General features: G+C 39.7%; 1 long non-coding RNA gene across 2 annotated transcripts in view; it reads left to right on the top strand.

The window, feature by feature from the left end:
- Positions 1–18,883, top strand: part of LOC128906033 (uncharacterized) — a 40,243-nt gene extending 21,360 nt beyond the window's left edge. The window contains exon 4 of one of the 2 annotated variants that reach the window (XR_008465051.1): positions 17,685–18,883. This is a non-coding gene — a long non-coding RNA (uncharacterized LOC128906033). Of the gene's footprint in view, positions 1–4,780; positions 5,025–17,684 lie in introns of those variants that run through there. The other variant, XR_008465050.1, reaches the window with a different exon arrangement.
- Positions 18,884–19,225: the final 342 nt, after the last annotated feature.

Raw genomic sequence — 19,225 nt, 5'->3', positions numbered from 1 at the left:
GGTGGTGATTAGAGAACTTCAGTGGAATTGCATTCTCAAAATGTTAAAAAACATCTGTCAACACAGACAGTTGGTTCTTAGACTAGCATTTCAGTGGATGCTTACTTGCTCCCCATCTCTGTTTTGTCTTGTATCTGGCTGCCATAGTTCAAATATAGATCCAGTAGGGTCAGTGCAGGTTTTCCATTGTGATGATTGGGACTTGTACTTAAGACCTTGGCACTTGGGGGATCCCTGCTCAGTTTCCATCTCTGTTACGTATTTTCTCTGGGAACATAGGTGAGTCGCTCTTGGGCGAGTCATAATAGAGCTGCTTCTTATGAATAGTAAAATGAATATATATATTCATTATTATTGAATTTATATATTCATATATATTATAAGAATATTATGAATAATAGAGCTTCTTTCTTATGCCCTGGGTGCTTGGATAGTCTGCTTTGTGACAGGGCTTTGTTTCCTACTATATTTCTGTACCTAGGCAGTAGGGTTCCAGTTCCTGGTGCACCAGGTTACTTAACAAATTTAATTTAGTCAATTTCAAATAATGACATCAAGATAAAAAAATCTCCCTATGACGTTAATTATCTTCAGAGTATTCCACTCCCTTTGCAAATTTATTTTGGAGACTAAGCAAGGTTATACTGCAGTATTAAATACAGTCATCTGCTTGTATTAAAGTAGTTGCAAAGCTCTGGCTAATGCTTATATGAAGTTGAGATTAGAGAGTACATTCCACCTACTGATACCAAAAATATCGAGTTACTGTACCAAAAATAAACATTCATTTAAAGAAAACAAAGAAGCTTTTAAGTGATCATTCTGAAAATTTCAATGGCATTTTGCAGTCATTTGCATTGCATGATTCATGCTTGAAATACTGTTTCCTACTTTCTCTTAAATATACTTCTCTTGTTTAAAATTAATTTGCCTTTTACTTTGCACTGGCAAAGTAAAGTTTGGGAAGTATATGAGAGTGGTTGTTAGTCTTTTATCATTTGCAGCAGTGGGGATGTCACTTCAGACTGTATCGGCCTAAGATGATGTAAGGATCTTTAACTTCATGTTTATATCCAAGCCAGTGGACATCTAAAAGAATTTTAATTTCCAAGGTACCATCAGAAAAGTGGCAGGCAGTGTAGATGGGCAAAGAAGTCCATATGTGGGCAACGAAGCCCCACCTGTGCCGTGACAAAAGGGCCCCATGAGGCTTTTCAAATCTGTAATAAAGCACTTGCTCAAGGGATTATGCAGGATGGCAGAAGAGAATCTACTCTTTTTCTTTTTTTGAACTCACAAAAAAAGAAACGTTCTTTCCCAGGCATAACCAGGAAGGCAATGTTTTATTGACAGAGCAACATATATTTAGGACCAGGATTTGTAGGGAGTGTTTGTACTTGTTTCCTGAGAATACATGGAGCCTCTTGATAATGCTAGATGATAGCAATCTGCCCTGTAGGCAGATGTGCAAATAATAGATAGTGCCTGAGGCATATTTGCCCGCATTTGGTGAATTCTCCTTTTGTTTATGTTACCATATGGTTTAGTTTTATTCTATTAACTATTGAGAACAATATCTCCTGAATGTCAGAAATCAATACCTTATTTATAAGTATGCAGATTTTAATAATGCAATAAGGATAATGATTTTTTCTAACCGTATAGAAAAAATAGCGTGTCACTATTTTCCTGTGGTTGAAGATACTTTAAAATTGGTGGACTGGTCATACTGATTTTGAAATAATCTATTTTTACTGTTGTTCCAGATGATGTAAATTCATGGAAAATGATCTCAGAATCTGGCTGGGCAATGCTTTTGCTTGTTTTAGCCTCTGCACTATGTTTAAGAGTCTTGCTCTATGGGCTCAGATGAGACTGAGATGAGGTCATTTTCCTTGAAGTTTTACTGTTAAGGTTCCAGATCAATACAGGACTTATGTTTTCATGTATTCAAGTACACAAGTAGTCCTTCTGAAATCAATGAATAAAGTTCTGACTTCACTGATGTCAATGTCAAAACTCCCACTCACTTCAGTGAGGCCAGAACTAATCATGTTTTTCAATGGAATAGTTTTGGGGCAGGGGAAAGGAGGTTTGTTTGTTGTTTTTTTTTATCAATGAATGAAGGGTAGTCAATATTTTAAGGTTTTATAACACATACAGTGCAGATACCTGTGGAGAACTGTCAGAAATAATTATTTCGGTTTTGTAAAAATCTTCTAGTTTAGTAATGCTGGTTCTTTATTTTGTCCTGACTTTTACATGATATATAAATGTTAACCATATTACTATGATGACATGAAATATAATTGTCATGGTTTAACGCCAGCTGGCAACTGGGACCGTGCAGCCGCTCTCTCAGTTTCTGTCCCCACTCCTCCCCACCAGTGGGATGGGGAAAAGAATCGGGAAAAATAAGGAAAACTTCTGGATTGAGATAAAGACATTAAAGCAAAAGCCACGCGTCCAAGCAAAATTTAACAAGGAATTCATTCACTACTTCCCATCGGCAGGCAGGTGTTCAGCCATCTCTGGGAAAGCAGGGCCCCATCACACGTAATGGTTACTTGGGAAGACAAAACACCATCCCTCTGAATGTCTCCCCCTTCCCTCTTCCTCCCCCAGCTTTATATACTGAGCATGATGCTATATGGTATGGAAAATCCCTTTGGTCAGTTGGGGTCAGCTGTGCCAGCTGTGTCCCCTCCCAAATTTCTGTGCATGCCCAGCCTACTGGCTGGCAGGGTGGTGTGAGAAAAGGCCTTGAGTGCTTAGCAACAACCGAAAGCATCTGTGTGCCATCAAAACCTCTCCCATCCCAAATCCAAGACACAGCACCACACTGGCTGCCAGCAAGAAAGTCAATTCGATCTCAGACAAAACCATGACAGTAATCTAAAGTGGTTTAGAATGCATTTAGATACAATTGATCTAAAGCTTCTTACTAAAGCATCAAACTAAAACCATTCAATCATATAAAAATAAATTGTTTTGTCATTACCAAAATGCTTTTGGTTTAGATTCCTGAATCTAAAATCTATCTTGAATATCTTCAAGATATTTGTTTAATGGGAAATTCTGAAGTAGTGGCATTCTTTCTGATTTAAAGCATAATCAAATTCTGAAGGGTCAGGATTTCCTGCAGAAAAGAAATTTCAATTTTGACCATCTGTCAATGCAAGAGTAGTACATTCCCTGTGGCTGTTTACCAACTCAATGAAAAGCTGGGTACTAAAGTGCTGTGCAAATTTGGAGCTTAGCAGAGTAATGTTATTCCTGATCAAAATAACATGAACATATGATCATACTGTTGGTCAAATACATTGTCTGTGGTACCTTGATTTTTCAGAAGATAATGACTATTCTTGTGGTTGCTCTTACTCAGGCACTCCTCCTCATTTCTGGTTGACAAGATTTTTAAATAGAACCCAAGCATTTCTAGAAAATAACATGTTTCTTTTACTTTCCTTTTGCTCTTAGAAAACAACTTCATGACCTACAGTCAGAAATGTCATAGTCACAAATAAGTCGTAATTTTACTGTTAAAAGCTTTTGCAATAGATTGATGTGCAGTATAGCCTCTTTTATTGACCATTTAATTTGCTTCTACTTATTTTAAATTTCTTCATAGTCTTAATTTCTTGGAAGAGTACAATATACCAACAACAACTCTTTATCCACTTACCTGGTAACTTTATCTACAGAACCACAGTGTTTGTTTTTATTTCACTGTAATGGTGATTGGCTGGGATTCACTCTGTTTTTACACTATACAAATATAGTGCCCTCAGTTTAAGTGGAGTGCATCCCAGTTTATACATGTGGCTGCAAAAAAAGGACTTTTGGACATTTCATTGCGTATTGAAAGTGCTGAATTTGGGTAATACAAATGCCTGGGTGGTGGTAATATCCTCGAAAGTTTTCTGCTTGTTTCCTAAAATATCTGTGTTATCAGAAGTTTTGTTCACAGAAAGTCATGAGAATCCTTTGTTCAAACAGGGCTGACTATGGTGTAATAACTATCCCAGCTGTTTGATGGGAACCTTTCACATACAGGCTGAGTGACAAGTAGCAACATAAACGTTCCTCCACTGTTGTAACAGACCTTGAAAATCTGCTAAGCCCAGGAGGACAAGGGAGGTCAAGGAGAGGCAGGATGTAAAAAATAATATTAACACATCATAAGCGGGAGGAAACACAGTGAGAGTTTTGCATTTAAATGAAATTTTATATACTCACAGGAAGCATCATCTAGTGGTTAAAGTGTAGAACTGGGAGCTGAGCGGTGCCTCTTCTATTCTTGGCCGTGCTGCTGCAGGTTTTGTTCCAAATAGAGAAGAGCAGAGGTCAAAAATATACCTGTATAAAGAGCTTTCGTTTTTTAATAATAGCATGAGATAAGGCCATATCCCAGAGCATTAAAGAGAATCAGAACTTTGATTGTAGATAAGATTTTTATGAAAACCATCTCAGAATTTCAAAAAAAGGACAGATCAGAGTTAAATGAAAATGGATATGAGAGGAAAGTTGTAGTCAGTCTGAAATCATGTGAAGAGAGGTATGTAAGTATAATCTGGGGTCAACAAATGTAGAAAGCACCAAGGGTAGTAACGGCACAATAATTAGTTAAGGGGTCATAAAATCTGTCCATCTCATACACCCATGAAATTTCAATAGCTGTCTGGCAAAGGATATTGAAAACCTCCTTTTGTATGAATAGAAAATTGCTTTTATAGGGAGATCTGTGCAAAATTCATGGTAGGATTCATGGTCTCCACAGGGTTTGTGCCTCAAGTTGAATGGGAATGGATTCAGACAAGTTCATACTCAACTGTGCTCAGTTGCACAGGTAATGTACACTGCCATATGAAAAAAACAGAACTTCGACTGAGACAGCTTGGAAAGTTTGATCACAGGTATGCAGAGCTTTGGGCTCATTTTCTATCTCCTAGCACAGCTTCATGTCATCTCCACCTATCTGTAGTATCCAGGGTCTTATTGAGCAGTTTAGGTTTTAATTTACAAGCCCAAATCAGTGTACCCTAGATTTCTCTTCAATTTACAGCCTGCTGCTCTCTGTTCTAGATTTGGAAGCTGGTTGTTCTTGGACATGCTGAAAGATAAGAAAATATATAGATCTCTGCAATCACATATGTGCAGAACCACTTGTCTCTGAATACCGGGTGTAGTCTAAGTGTTGAGATGTTCCTGGTGTGCCTTAAGGCTTGCTCCTGTGCATGCCCAGAGTGTCTCCAGCCTTGACATTGCTGAGCAGTTCAGCATCTGTCTTGCACCTCAGACCTGTCATCATGATTTTAAACTTAGAAATGGATGGCTCACCTGTACAATCTAATGTTATAGTTATTCTTTGAGCATGGTGTTGACACACTCAGTCTGGTCCAGTGGCATTCACCGAGTAGTTGGGAGATCCCACTTCAAATCCCACCTCTGCCTGAGTAGATATGAATTTGCATTTTCTGCCTTGTGGGGGAAGCAGCTTAAACACCAGGCTATAGAGTAAGTTTTGAGAAGGGTGATGGGACATGGAGCCAAGGTTGTCCTTCGCTCAGTTGAAGCTCTTCCAGTTTCTATGAAGTAATTAAATTGGATTGGAGGTGGAAGGGGGAGAAAGAATGAACTGTATCAAGGGACAGAGGAGAAGGGGCCAAAGACCTTCAGACATTTGAAGGATTTGAAACTGGGATTTGAGCTCCCAAGTGAGATCCCCAAGGAGGTTGGAGAGGGTCTTGTCTGTATTTTGTGAGAAAGGGATGGCTTAACTGTCCATCTTTAGAAGAGGGTTCATAACTATGAATTACAGGAGAAGAGACGCACCATCTGCAGCTCAGGATAGCAGCTATGTTGGGGAAGAGGGGGAGAAGAGGGGCACTTCCATCTCCAGCAGTGCCACTTGGCCACCTTCAGCAAGTTGGCCTTCTGTATGTCTCATGCTGAGGCACCTAACTGTCTCCATGCTCTATCTAATAGCACATCAGTATCTAAGTCAGGATATGGATTGTGTCAAAGCATTGGGGAATATTTGTCTTTCTGAGGATATAGTCCGTCGTACTTTATACCTCAAGAATCCTAGTGGTATCTGTAAACCTCTTTATAAAGATCTTTAAAATCTCCAAATGAAAAATGAAATGGCAGTAGTTTTTCTATTCAGAATGGATTAAAAATCTAAGTGAGGCAAGGTTTTAGGGGAGAGATTATCTTTTATTAGATCATCTGCTATACTTGGAACAAGCAGGCCAGGTTTCAGGTATGAGTCTCTTCATTCTAATCTTGATCACTGCTCATTACCACAAGGTGTTGCAAAGCCTACTAGTTTGTCTCTATCTTTGTATCTCTTTCTCATTTTAATGCAGGAAGTTATTTTTTCCTTTCTGTTGCTGATTTTGTGATTATTCTAGTTATTCATCTTTCCTGAAGTGTAATTTTTGGAAGCTGGACTGCGCTACCTTTTACAGCTCCAGGGACTTCTTTGCAATGGCAGAATACCCATCTGCTGTGTTCCATCTGGTTGCCACTTCTGCCTCTGCCACCTGAATGCAGAGAGCCAGAGAAGTGGGCCCAGCATTTTGCATTTTAGCATGCCCACATGCAGGGAGTGTATTTAATGATTTAATATTTAATAGTTAATTAATACATTTTTAAAAATTGAGCTCTAAATAGAACAGCTGATGCTTAATTTATTGAAATTAAGTTACCCCAGTGCACTGGGGTTCATGGTTAAAAAAAGTCAGTTCCTTGAGGGTTAAAAAGAAGAGAGAAGCTGATGACAGAAGGGAAAAATAATGACATTATTTTTTACTGTATTTCCAAAATGACTGTCAGCTTTCTATGGAAAGTCAGTCTGCAGTGTCAGTTTTTGTGTCCATTCACCTGCCCTTCTTTGACTTTGAAGATTCTAGTTCGGCATCCACTAGTTTCTCCAAATGCTCTCCAGAGATGACTGAACCTCTTTGTTTTCTGTTTTCTCTTTAAAATCTTTGTTAAGCTTTCAGAGCTTATACGTGGATATGCAATCATGAGAAAGCAGAAGCTAGGTGAAAAAAATGAAGTAGGTTTTCAGTGAAGTTTTGCTGTAGCATTTGCCCCCAGTGAACTGAACGCTGCTGTACTCTATTTAAAGATGTCCTCAGGACACAGTTCAGTTTTGCCTCTGTCCAAATTCAAGGGGTTCTGAGACAAGCTTTTGTCTCAAACTGAGTCCTCAGGCTGGGGATCAGCTACTGAAGCACTAATGTACTTGTGTATTTTTTTCCTTGTAAACAGTTCTCTTAAAATTTTGGTTGATTTTTTTTTATTTTCAGCTTCAAAAGACAAGCAAGTCTTCTCCCAATCCCTAGGGTGTCATGAATATATTGGTTATATCCATATGAGGCCAAACTGTGACAAGCTAACACCTGTACCTTGCGCTATGAGTTCAGTGAATTATTTAAGGAGCAAAGCATTATTCGTAGATATGAATAAGGGTAATGACACCCTGGGCTTTTTTTTTTTGCCTTTTCTTCCTGGTCCTTATAATAAACATAAAAAATATAAGGAGGACTTCAGGAAACTTTACTTTATGGGAGGAGTCAAAATTAAGAATTGTGATGATACAACCTGAAAATTGCCAGTGAGAATAGCAGGGCATAAAAGTCAATTACTTGCAAGACACTGGGAGCTTGGGAAGAAGGTATCATAACAATATCACATAATGGCTCCATTATAAGACTATAGATGCTTTGCAGAGCAATATTAATGAGCTCTTCTAAAACTTCAGGGAAGGTTAGACCAGTCTAAACTCACTTGGTGCCTTGGCCTAATTTAGGCATACATTAATGTCTCTGCAGTCACTTGATGCTGAGTAGTGGAAGGAAACTTGCTATAATCCACTAAGCATGCTGTCGTGTTTTGCTAACAAAACTATCAGAAGTAATAGAGCACTTTAAATATATCACAACATGAGTTAAAATTGCAAAATAAATTATAATAGAGTAAAGCAAAATATTAGCAAATGCAAATAAGTAAATAATAAAGTTACATATTACATTTAAGAGTAAAAGATACTGAAACATTAACACTTTACATTGGTTTGCTTTTTAGAAATTACTGAATTTATGATTTAGAATTTGATGCAAAATTTATTGGCCAAGAATTGTTTCTGGAGCAAGGCACCACTGTTTGTTCTAAGATTAGTAAATTCATTACAAAGAAGCATGAGTGTACAAAATTTCTTGGTATTGCTGAGTGCTCTGAGCTCAGATAGTGCTGTAAGTGGAGCCCTCTCCATCCATTCTTCCACCTCCACTACTTTCAGCATTGTAGATATGCTTCTGCATGTCACCAGGACATATTAAAATGTAGTACATGTCTTAAAAGCTATTCAGTTCTTTCTATTTTATGCAGATGCATAAAAAATGCTTTTGTTAGCTCAGGCATTGATAAAGTAATAGCAATTTCTGGAAGCTTAACTATTCAATTTCATTATTTATTTCGACAAATTTTACAGAATGGGGCAGGGGAAGTGAAACTGAGGGAAATTTATTGCAATTTAGAGTTGAAAGAATTTGGTAATTAGCATGAAATAAGAAAGAGAAAACAGAATTTTCCTGTACGTAGTTACTGGTAAGGTTTGGGGGTTTTTTTATATGAATGTCCTTTCCTTCCTCCTAGCAGATGCTTTAAATGTATGATCCATACCTACCTGAGAGTGTGAGCACCACTCATAAAGCATCTGCAGAACTTTGCTAAGTAAATCAAGTCTGTTGTGTAAATTTTAAGGCACTGCAAGCAAAAAAGGCTGAAAACTAACACTATATGATAGTACCAGTATAGAGTTAGGTATTTTTTTTTTCTAATGTCATTATTAAGCCCTTAAGGTCTTATCCTAAAAGCCTTGAAGTCATCAGGAAACAGGAAGCAGACTTCCAGGGTCTTAGGATCAGCATCTCAGTTTATTGGAGTTTTCTTTAATATCTAAAATGTATGTAAGAAGATGCTTGAATGGCAGGGATTGGAATTTCCTAACTTGGTCATTCAGCAAACAAGGGTAGGATGCTAGAGATTGGCATTACTGAGTGTTGTATTGATGCTTTTCCATTGACTGTCTGTATGACCTTTGCACACTGACTTGCCTCTTCAGCCCTCAGTTAATTTATTGTGAAGAGTCAGAAAATATGAAGAATCCTTTTTTTTTTCCTTTCAGAATCCAGCAGCTGTGAAATTTAGGGATTCTTGGATAGGGGAGGAGACAGAATGCTCGAAGGCAGCAAAGCAGAGGTTTCTGTGCCTGCAGACAGATCAACAGTGGCTGGTAGCCAAAAAGAGAAAAAACCCCTGCATGTGAAGATACCTGCACAAATAGATTTTTCCTCATAATAATAATATATTCTTCCAGGTACAATGGAGTATAGAGCAACTCCACTGAAGATGATGCTGTTACTGCAAGAACAGAACTGAGTTTGGCCCATGAGAAACAGAGATCTTTCCCCTTTTCCCTTGTGGAAACTGCCATTCACAGGAAGATGTAGGGAGGAAAAAGGAATGATGTTAAGGAACAAGGAAGTTACAGCAGTGGGAGGCTGCCATGGTGATGACCAACCTTCCACTGCTTTCAGTCCTAATGTGTATTGCATTGCGTGTTCTGGGTTTAATTACGGTGCTGGAGTGTAGTGCTAATAAGGCTGCACAGTTTTGTCTTCTCCCTCTCTCTGAGGCAGGGATAATTAAAATAGGCATTAATTAATATGTGCTTTGAGGTCCCTGAACTTAAGGTGATTAAAATATCATAAATAATATATTATAACTTATAGCACTATGAAAGAGTTTAGTGTCACTGACTGTGAAATGTGACTAATCTTGAGTGCCCTGCATGGTAGGGAACAGAGCAGTTTGAAGTGACCACCTACATCTCCATGTCCCTGGAAGAGGTCAGTTTAGCTGTCAGTCCCTGGGATCCCTTCTCAAGCCAGCCATAGGGGACATTAGTGGCAGAAACTTTCCATCTTTGATCTCACTAACTTTTTCTGATGCCAAGACTCTACCTTTTCATCAGGTGCTTAACAGGCTATTGCTGGTTTTATATCTGCTCTAGATAAGTTGCAGGTTTTGAGCAAGGCATTTTTTTATGGCTTTGTGCTTTTAGTTCTCTAATCATCCCACATCATCTTTGTCCTCTTTTTGTTGGTGATACATAGAGGATAATTAATTAAATATTGAAAACATTTTTACTAACTTCACAATGGCTCTTGTAAGTTTTGTCTTTGCATCCATTGCTGTCTTTTTATGATGCTTATGATCAAGCATATGCACTGTCAGCAAACTAGACCTCTTGCTCTAGAATACTTATTTAGAATATAAATTCGGTAAATGTGGCAGTGAATGTTAATAAACTCTGTTAGTGCTTGGTATATGCAAGAGTCAAGCCTACCTTAGTGCTATATAGGGAAGGTCCCGGACAAATGGGACAGCTTTTAAATGATCAGCATAGTGGTGCCACCCTTACAGCTACCTCAGGGATGACAATGCCTTCTCCTTCACACCCCTGCTGAGAGGAGGAGGTTCACCTCCCTGCTATGAGTGATCTCCTTCACATCTCCTTCAGACAAATTAGTAAATCAGACAGTCCTCTTGCTTACAGGAAAAGGATTAAAGATTTGCTTTTCAAAATGACCTCTCTGTTCCAGCCTTCCACCCCTACCCCCTCCATACACACAGTAAAAGCCTCCTGTTAGAAAGGATTCAAATCAAATACTCTGGCTACTGAGAATTTTTAATCTGTATCCAGATTTCTAGGCTGCTGTTTGGTGATGATTTCTTCTTATAATCACCACGGCAGCAATACTTAACTCATTCTGTTAAAAAAAAAAGAAGCTTTATAGATACTTTGTCTATGAAGCACCACGCCAAAAAAAAAAAAAGAAAAAGGAAGATAATTTTTGTAATTTATTACATGACAACACAAAATTGGAAGCCTGCAATCAGTGGGAAGTAAAAGCTTTCAAAAATAAAGCTCCAAGGTGATAAGTTAAAATTGCTGGTTGTCACATCTATCCTACTGCTTTTATCCATAGCTGCTCTGTTCCTTGTATAAAAGCCTGGCTTTATTAGCATCCACTGGAGGCCTTCAGACACCGTAAGACCTTGTGACTCCCAGGTTAATGACTGGTATTAATTACTACCAATGTACAAATTTCTAAGGCCGTATACCAGTCGCTGTGTTTTATCTCAGGTGCATGTAAAAATCCACTCTTTAATTTCATTTAATGTCACTGGCTTCAGCACTGAGCGTTACTCTAAGACAAGGCCATTTACAGGTGTCATGAATAGCTGTATTTGTATTTAACTGTAAAAACATTCAGAGTTTATTGCAGCAAAATGGGCCTTCACAGAGGTTTCAAGGGGGAAGAGGGAGGTGCTGCTTTGGTCTAGCCTCCTCTCTGAATGGACATCATTCCAGATCTTGCAGAAACGAAAGAGAAGGATGGTTGATCACTTATATAAAGGGTAAGGATCAAAGATGCAACTTTCCAGACTTCTTCCTGGCCTAGCGGTATCTGTCTTGTCTTGTATTTGAAATACAGCCTGACTCTATATTGTTCTTCCTGAGCCTGTCTTCAGTACTATATTCATAGAACTCCCGGGAAGGTCTGAGACAGCCGTGGATACCATCTCCCTGCTGGAAACCCAATAGGTTGGTCCAGCCTACAGGCCATCTTCCACGATCTCTAAGGTTTGCCCTTCATGCTGGGAAACTATGCTCTGCAAATATCCATCAACATCTACTTCACCATCACACTTCAAAACTATTTTCCTCTGTGGTTCCATTTATGAGTTACCAACAGGGTGCATGACAACATTGACAGCCAGTGCGATGACACCATGACTTCCCACTGGCTTAGGTTGTCTCATTCCATTCTTCCCACAACAGATAGATAACTTGTGAAACTCCTTGCCAAAGGATATGGTAGGTACTAAAAATTTACAAGGGATGACTGAAGCTCTTTAAAATAAATCCACTGAGCATTGCAAAATACATCAAGCCCACATTCAGAGAAGTATGATCCGGAGCTAAAATCATTAAAGGCAGAGAGAGAATTAGCATGAAGTTTCATAGAAGTTGTGGATGCCCCGTCCATGGAAATGTTCAAGACCAGGCTGGAGGGGACTTTGAGCAACCGTGTCTAGTGGGAGTTGTCCCTGCCCATGGCAGGGGCGTTGGAACCAGATGATCTTTAAGGTCCCTTCCAACCCAAACTGTTCTATGATTCTATATGTGGTTGTCTTGTTCTTACTGTTCCATAACCATCCACTTATGGCCATACTTTGATGTTTTTTTTAATCAAGACACCAGAACAAGAGATAGTCAACAGTCCCAGGAGCAAAAACTGTGTTCAGAGATCTCTTAATGTCAATTCTATAAAAACAGGGTGCTCTCCCAGAGTGGATAGACCTTTGGTCTAATCCACTGTGGCCATTTTTAGGTTTTGCTTTTATGTATCTAAAATGGGAATCAAAATCACAGTATTTAACTCTCTATTAGCCTTTTTATTGTTTTTCCTGTAACACAACTAGATTAGTTACACACACACACAATTAAAACGGTGGCACCCAGGGCAAAAAACCCCAAACCTTAAGTTTTACCCTGCATCCCAGTAACAACAGAGATGCTCTGATAAGATGTGAGTTGGAGAAGGTCATCTTGACATCTTGAGCCACAATCTTTTCTTGGAGAGCTGTCATTTCAATCAGAAGAGGGTGAAACAGGCCCTAGTGCATCTTTTACAAAGAAATTTGTGATGGTTTCCCTGTGATTTATTCAGTGTCACAGTATGAGACGCTAAAACCCACTATGGGTTTTAGGTATTTTGTCCAGTGCATTTTCTACAAGTAGAAATTTAATAGAATCATTTTCTGCCTTTGAAATACCAGATGCCATATTGATCTTTCTCTTATAAATGCTGTTATTATGGATTTTGATGCCTCCCTGCTTACAACAAGACACAGAGATTTGTTGTAGAGACTGTTTCTGTATATGTTTTGTAAATGAGCATAATTTCGAGTGATGGAGATTTCTTTTCTTTTTTACTTCGGTTAGAGCTAGCAAAACAGTGTTTACAGGAGGAAGAATTTTTGAACATTTGAACCCCAGAGAAGGTTTTTATTCAATAGCTAATTTCTCCTTTACCTGTATTCTTTTACGTGGGACTACAAAGGTAATCTGTCTCTCTGAATACTAGAACAGCTACAGGGGCTAATTTTACCTGTCTATGGCCTCTTAAGGAGAAATACAAGTCCTCATTTACTGAATACTAGTATTCCCTTTATTGTAATTTTTTTTGTTGCTTATATAAATACATTATTTTACACATTTCCCAGACTGCCACCTTCTCCCACCTCTGTAAGCAGTATCTCCCAAGCTGGAGATGAAGACTTCCCTAGGTGGATTGACAGATGACGGCACTAATACCATTTTGTACACAAGTCCCCAAAGATTATTTAAGCATGTATTCTTCTGTTGAAGCTGACAGGAGATTGGTGTCTGGTGGATTTTAGCCCTGCTGCACCAGAGCCCTGGCAAAAACTGAAGCAGTATAGCTCACCACCAGCTCCATCACAAGGGTCAGCTCTCAGCATGCCTGGTCTCCTCGTGCTACTTCTCACACACAGACAGTCCAGACTGAAAGTCACACTGAAAACTACCAGTTGCTGTTGCTGTCTTTCATACGTGCATAGCTAAAACCTTCTCCAGCTCTGTCCTCTCATCTGACTGACTGTAGCAAATGTACAGAGCTCCAAATTCATGTCACATCCCACCAAAAACTTCTCTGCTGTCCCTTGGCATCCAGCTCTAATGTATTTGCTATCACTGGACATCCTCTGCTCTGGAGCGCAGCCCACACTGAACCAAGCATTCTTAGCATGCTCTGGTCACCATCCACTGTCTTTAAATTCATTTACAGCCAATTCACTTGAATTAAAATTGGACCACAAACTCTAATCTAGATTTACTCAGAGACACTTTATACAGATGACACATGCACTTTGTGTAAACGCATGATGCTGTTTAATCTAAGCCGTTTTAATTAACTTAAATACAAAATCCAACCAAAGTATTTTTTGTTGCTGATAGTTTTTATTAACAATGTTGCAGAAGAGCTAGTGACACCTGTAGCAACCAAGGACTATATTGCTGAATGGTTCCCATAAGGAATGTATAGAGACTTGATTCCTTTGTTTTCTGTTTCCCTTTTCCCATTTTCACTCCCAAAGCTATCTTTGGGAACCTTCTGTTCTGTTATCTGTTCGTTGCATTCCCAGTATTGAACATGATGCCCCCAGAAGTTGCCCAAAATTTGAGATTTTCCATCCAAAGTACCTTTGACTGGGAGATGGGGAAAGCATTAAATGATATTCAAGAGAATCTGTTGAGCACCTTTGATCTATCTACAGCACTTTGAAAGGGTTCTCTCCCGAGTAGGTGCAAAAGGGACATCCTTTGCTTCCTTTTGCTTCCTTCTCACCTCCTTTGTGTGGCTGCCTTGGAGGCAGGCAGTGGACAATGTGTGTCACCAGACTCTGAAAGCCATGCACTAATATGCTGGTCTTGCTAGGGCACGTGCCTTGGAGAGCATTTCCCAGCTCAACCAGCAAATGTGCTTTCAGGCTCACCCCTGTACAGCGGGCATGTTCAGTTTGGGGAGTATTTAAGCTTTGATGCTGCCCTTGCCAGACACTGTAGCCACAGACTGTGACCCTGGGCTAGTTACTTACTATTTTTGCATGTCTGTTCTTCTTTTGCAGTTAGCTGCAAGAGTAGTCATTGAAGTATATTAAATGCTCAAATACTTTACTTCAATAGTCTGAACTTCAAAAAATGCCTTGTATGTTATTCCTTCCTTAAGTGAATGCTTTTGTTCTTTCAGAGGGCTGGGTTACAGAAGGGCATCTATGAACAGGGCACTAGCATAGTCTTTTATGTTCTTAAGAACTGGAATGGACATACTTGTGCTCATTCAGAGTCAGAAGGACTTTGCACAAAGATTTCACTGAGCTGAAGAGTAATCAAAGACATGGAGAATACAGCAGTTTGATTCTCTGCTAGCCAGTTTCATCAGGCTGTGTCTGCCTAGATCCTTCACTACCAAGCAAATACAATAAACCAGGAGGTCTGTGCTATGCATACAGGTACCAGACATGTCCAGTGCAAACACTTTCTTACCGACTTTGTCCCTTTGCCAATGTGGAACAGTGGGACCCGTTTAAAAGCAAATACTGTAGTCAACTGTAATGCAGACATGTTAGTAAATGGCTATGGCTGAGTGCATGAATTATTACAGTCACAGTTACAGCCTAACATGCCTAAGCAGCAACTAAGCTAGAGCTAACGCGTGCCCTATGGGTAGGATTCTAGCAGCAATACTTGTACAGTGTAATAATTCAGTATAATTTTGTATGTTCCATAATTTGTTGTGTTCCCACACAGTTCAGCATAGCTGGCACTAATGGAAAACAGAGGGACATGAGCTAATGGTGTTAGAAGCTGTTGCAATGAATTTGATAGCAGGTGTCCACATGCGTTTCCCATAGTGTTGCTGGCAAGCCATTGTGTAAGGAAAAATTACCAGTGGGGTTGTTGTTCTTAAATGTGTCTATTGGTATACGGATAAACACACAGATACAGTCTGAGATGTAGCTGTTCTACTGCCGTGGAAGAAGAGACTGGGAACACGTACACAGCAGACCCCCGCCTTGTCGGGACATTTCCAGCTGATACACATTTCACAGTCCTAATCACACTTTCCAGACTGGTGAACGAAGCAGAGCTTAGAGAATGGAATAAGCTGGTTTTCTTTTTCCTTTTCTTTTTTTTTTTAACTTGTCTTTTTCCCTTATTTGTGAATTTCTGCAAGAAAAGTGACTGCAGTCCCAAGTTTTGGAATGGATCCAGCTATCAAAGTTCAGTGGTGTAGTGGCAACTAACTACTTTAATTCAGTTTGAAGTTAGAGTAATTTAGCAAGAAGGGAATATATCGCAAAGAGCTATTCAATCCCACACATACATTAGACAGCAAATGGACTGTACATTATTATTATGTCATTTCAAATTTCTGTCAGTTGTGCTGTGGGAACAATTTTTTCATATAGAGTATTTAATTCTGGAAGCAGTAGTCAGTAGTTAGTACTGGAAGGAAGTAGCAATGGACAAAACCACCTACAGACTGGCAAATTTAGGACATCACTAAATCCATCATCGGCTCCATTATTCACCGTGTTTCAATTACTTACCACAGACAACACCAACAGGGGCTTAACAGTGAATATGAAAATCAGTTTCTGGGGAGGTAAAGTTTACAGGCTTTATTTGCAATTTGGATCCGGAGGCTGGCTGGGAGGAGCTACGTGGCAAGTGCTGCACGTGGCTGACGGCACCTTGGAGGCTTGTTTGTGTATGTCGGTGTGACACACCAAGCACGCAGTGTCCAACCCTATTTTCTGGTGCCCTTTGGACACCAGCTCAAAACCTGCAGAGGATTTTTACATCCATCTGTAGATGCCTACTCACTCCTCAGCTTTATAATCTTATTTTCGTTGCTGATTCTGCCCCACACTTTCCATATAACCGTAGATGAGCCAGTAAGCTGCAGCAGTCCCAGACATAAAATGTCTGTAATAGCCGCTCAGTTCTCAAGGAAGCAGTATTCAGTGGCATGTCTCCAGCTCGTGGAGATGTTTGAGGGTCACGGTATCAGTGAAGAGTATCACTAGATGAGACTTTTGTATCATTCCACGGGTATAGCTGCATGCCTTCCCTTGGTGCTACTTCATTTAATTAATTAGATCAGTTTTAATAACTGACTGCCTAATTCTGCTTTGTAAATTGGTACCCACAAAGCAGTGGAAAGACAGCGTTAACTGTGCAGAAGCAGGACGCGGGTGTTGTTACACAAGCGCATTCTATGGGAGAAGGACAGCTCGAGTCACGGCTGAATAAGAAGTGGGAAAAAAAATTATGGCCTGTCATAATGACAATGACAGTCTCCTCCTGCATCCTCACCCTGCAGGAACAGGGAGGCAAAGGAGGCTGAGCCGTGCAAGCCACAGCATCCCCATCGGAGGGTGCATGCACGTGGCAGCAGGCACGTGCGGGTGGCTTCCCAGTGAGGAGAGCACAGCCGCAGAGAGCCAGCCCATGGGAGCACAGCACTGCCTGACGAGACAGAGCTTGTGTCGACAGCCTTTCTCCCAAACTGATGCTGATCCTGGGGTGAAAATGGCAGTTTTGTGGGATTTCTTCTGTGGTGAGTGGAAGCTAAGCCAGCTTCCCCTCTCTTTTCCTTGATTTAGGAAAGAGAGACTTTTTGTTTAGGAATTAATGCCTGTCTCATTTTTGGTTTTGTCTGTGGAGATGGGCTTTCTCTGTGCTACCCGAGCTGCTGAATAATGAACAGCAGCCCTCTCACAGCATAAACCACCTCTGCCTAAGGAGGGAATGCTTGCACAGGGATGGGTTTGCTAAATACTGATGCTGGAGAATCACTAGCACAAGCATTTTCACCTTGACTCAATGTTCCACCCTTCTGGGCTCCTGAAATAGCTGTGACCTTGATTGATTCATGCATTTTATGCATGTTTGTGTTACAGCTGGAAAGTAAGCAACAGATCTTTTGACTTTCAGACTTTCTTTGCAGGTTGATGCAGAACTTGGGCAGATTCTCCAGAAACACAGTGGCCAGGGTGATTGAGTCCATCAAGCATAACAAGACGAAGAGATATCATGGGGATATGATGCAAACTTCCTCAGTTCAGTGATGAGGGCTGTCAGCAGAAGCCTCAAAATAAACGCTCGATTTGTTGTGACTGTGGGCTTTTTTTGGGCCTCTTTCCAGAACTGAGAATACACAGTGGAAATAGTCAAGCAACCTCCAAAACTTTGCAAAGTCACAATGTATGAACGGGTGGTAAAAAATGTGATGGCTGGCTTAATAGAAGACAAATTAAAATGTTTGGAAAAATCATAATGGATACAGGAAAGAAAAAATCTTTCTCCAAAGGGAATATGTCTAAATCAGCATAAAACCAGCAGAAGCCTTTAGTATTTTGTCTGGTGGTGCAACACCAGCTCAATGGAGTGTGAAGCATGACAACCCATCCGTGGCAACTATGGGCCATCTCCATACTACGGTTTGTATGCTGCAGTAGGAACAAGACTCGGCATCTCCCAAGTTACTGTTGTACCACAACTCTAGAGTAACCTCAGTGTTCAACAGGAGACATCAAGTATGAAGCATGAAGGGAAGCTCCTTATAATAAAGGCCAGATGAAACACTTACCCTAAAGCTGTAAGAGCCATTGAAATAATTGCTAGCTCCTTAACCTTTCAAGAAAAAATTAGCTGAACTGTAGAAAATGAAGGATTAAAAAAGTGAGGTGGGGGGGAGAGAGAGAAAACTGGGAAGAGAAAGACACTTTTAATTTGCAACCTGCTCTCTTCATCAGAATTACTTTAGGATAATCAGGCAGATGCGGATGTTTCCTGGAAGGTAATGCTTGAGTGGTGAAGGTAGAATGCGATGGTTGGATAAAACATGCTTGCAAATTTGACAGGTTACATTATCTTTTATTGACATCCGAACAGAACTGCCAGACTCTGGAGGCTTTATTTTTGCATCAGCCTCTTTTTTTTATGACATCTGCCATCTTTAGAAATTAAACAAACTTTTTATTGCTGAGTTTTAGCATATTATCTCAAGCAAAGAGTCTTGACTGCTTCTTGGTAAAATCTGTGATATGTGATGTGCTTCTGACTTTAACCTGCATTTTTTTCTCCTTTTTTTTTTCTGTAAAATCATTCAAAATAATTTATGAAATTCACTCTGTGTTATAATCTAACTTTGATCTGGGCAGACAATACCAAGACGAAATAGAAAAAGATGGATTGTAGTTCCTACATTAATAGACTTGCACCAAAAAAACCCTTACACTTTATGAAATGAGAAAGATAAGAACATGAATTAATAATGCTTTAACAGCGGTGGCACAAAATCCTTGAACGGTAATGCTCCAAAACTACTCATATTGATTTAAAATCTATATTTAAGACAGTCAGGTCTAGATGTCCCCCTTCAGCCACATCAGATATAGATTTTCAATTTACAGGATTATTTCAAATTGCAGTCTTTAATTCAGAAAATATCGTATAACGCTTTCCATGTTTAAAAGTAAATTCCTT

The sequence above is a fragment of the Rissa tridactyla genome, chromosome 2, assembly GCF_028500815.1.
Source record: "Rissa tridactyla isolate bRisTri1 chromosome 2, bRisTri1.patW.cur.20221130, whole genome shotgun sequence".
Classification (NCBI taxonomy): domain Eukaryota; kingdom Metazoa; phylum Chordata; class Aves; order Charadriiformes; family Laridae; genus Rissa; species Rissa tridactyla.
This window is presented reverse-complemented; position numbering and strand designations above follow the sequence as displayed.